This window comes from Pteropus alecto, unplaced genomic scaffold (assembly GCF_000325575.1).
Source record: "Pteropus alecto unplaced genomic scaffold, ASM32557v1 scaffold23, whole genome shotgun sequence".
In the NCBI taxonomy this organism is placed as follows: domain Eukaryota; kingdom Metazoa; phylum Chordata; class Mammalia; order Chiroptera; family Pteropodidae; genus Pteropus; species Pteropus alecto.
Window position 1 is genome coordinate 4,722,021 of NW_006435837.1, and position 2,422 is coordinate 4,724,442.

The following is a 2,422-nucleotide window of genomic DNA, read 5'->3' on the forward strand; positions in this document are numbered from 1 at the left end:
TTCCTCCCCTCTGTTGATTCCTTTTTTTTTTTTTTAGGTGAGGCAACCCTTGGTTGACCTCACAGATTGCAAGAACCTTGTCAGCTTACAATCCCTTATTTTTTTATTTTTTTACGCCTACAGCACTTGGTCTTCCTAGGTGGTCTCACATCCAAGTACTAACCAGGCCCGACCCTACTTAGCTTCCAAGATAAGATCGGGCTTGTTCAGGGTAGCATGGCCGTAGATTGTTCATTCCCTTTAATATACTCTTCATCTCAAATAATGTGTTCTTCATTTCCAACTGGTTCTCTTTTATAATTTCCATTTTTATGGTTTTTTTTTAAATCTCTTTGTTAGAGTTTTACTGAGTTCATCTTCACTTCCCCTAAATGTAGATCGAGAATCTTTATAACTAGTGTTTTGAACTTTGCATCTGTTAGATTGTTTGACTCCATTATTTCTAGATCTCTGTTCTGTTTCATATTGTTTCTGCTTCTTTGTCTTCCCACCTTGGCTGCCTTTCTATGTATGTTTCTATGCACTAAGCAAAGCTCTTAAGTCTCCCAGTCTTATTAGTGCAGCTTTGTGTGGTAGGGGTCTGGTGGCACAGTCCTAAGAGGGGTTCAGCTGCAGGACAAATTTAGCCCCAGCCTGTGTCCCTCTTGGGCCACCTGTTAAGATTCAGCAAGCAATCCACAGATGCTGTGCTTATAGTTGCCTCAAAAGGCCACACCAGAGAGACCAGATGCCTCCAGTGTGAGTCTCAGCAAGGAGCACCTGACTTGCTGAGGATACACATGAATGTGGCTTGGGTGGGGCTGCAAGTTGGGGGAGGCGGGGTTTCAGGGGATCCTCTGGGCGAACGACCTCTGTTATCCAGTTTGATGAAGTCACGGCTATGGCAGCACTGTGTCCGCACACAAGGAAGGGGGAGGGCTCAATAGAGAACAATGGATACTGCCGGCACTTCTGTACAGAGTGAATCTCACTTGGGTCCTCACTCCGACAATATCTCCCTGTAAGTCCCCAGTGCCCCCTGGGCACAGCGGAATTGGCACTGGTGCTCAGAGCAAGCAGGTCCGTCACCACGAACATGCATTTGCAGCCCCTTTAAGAGGCTTCTGCTGCCACATGTCATTCAGCCACTTGGGACCGGGCAGCCCAGCGTCCTCTTCCTGTCCTACCTTCTGCCATTGCAGGGTGCTTTCTTGGATTGCTCTCTAGTTGTATGGCTTGTTCACCCCAGGCGATTTTCTCTTGCTGCTGCTCCTTGTTTCCATCACTACTTCTATTTGGTCGCCAGAGGGATGAACAGAGCCTCTATCATCTATGCTATTTTTTTTCTCCAATACATATATATTAGACTGAATATTTATGTATATTAATTGCTAATTGCCAAGTATATTCATATTTACTATCATAAAGAAAAATGATTTAAATTCCTTTTAGCCTTCATATACTGTGGAGTTACACTGAAGTCATGAGCTCAAGAAATATTTCTCTCTTGTGAATTTGTATGCTTCGCTTCCTTAACAGTGAACACCTAACAAGACAGTGAACACTTAACCATTTTATTTCTCTGTTTTCCTTATCTAATAGGAAGTTCATAGAAGTTTTGTACCCTGTTCAGTATCTTTTCTAATTTTTGAAATAATTTCAGATTTACAGAAGAGTTGCAAAAATTTTAGAGTTATCATGTATACACTCCAGACAACTGCCCTTAATCTTAATTTACCTGTATAACTTAAAATTATGGTAATTGTATAACCACAGTGCAGTTTTCAAAACCAGGATATCAACTGCAGTCCTTGTTTGAATTTCACCACTATCCCTCCTTCTCCTGTCCTTTTTCTATTCCAGCATACAATCTGGTATCCCATATAGACTTTAGTTGTGTCTCCTTAGTTTCTTCCAGTCTGTGACAATTCTTCATTCTTTACTTTTCTCTCATGGCCTTGACATTTTTGATGAGTGTACTCATCAGTTATTTTGTAAAATATCTCTCAATTTTGGTATGTCTGATATTTTCTCTTGAATAGATTGAGATTATGCATTTTTTGCAAGAACAGCACAAAATGATATTGTCTCTTCAGTGAATCATATCAGGAGTACATGGTGTCCACATATCTTTTTGCTGGTGATGTTAACGTTGATCACTTGGTTAACATGATGTCTTTTGGATTTTTGCCCTGTAAAGTTACTGTTTTTTCCTTTGTAATTAATAAATATATTGGGTGGATGGGTACTTCGAGACTATGCAAATATACTATTGCTTTTCAAGTTTTTGCCCACTGGTTGAGTTAGCTCACGGATTTTACCTGCAACATTCACTATCGTGGTGTTTGCTTAATAGTGACTCTGAATTTCTCTCATTCCTTTGTATTAATTAGAATTCATTTGTAAGGAAGAGCTGTCCTTTCTTTCTCATTTATTTATTTAT

General features: G+C 40.2%; 1 protein-coding gene across 1 annotated transcript in view; it reads left to right on the forward strand.

Moving 5' to 3' along the window:
• BEND2 (BEN domain containing 2) overlaps nt 1-2,422 on the forward strand; it is a 53,698-nt gene that overhangs the window by 10,642 nt on the left and 40,634 nt on the right.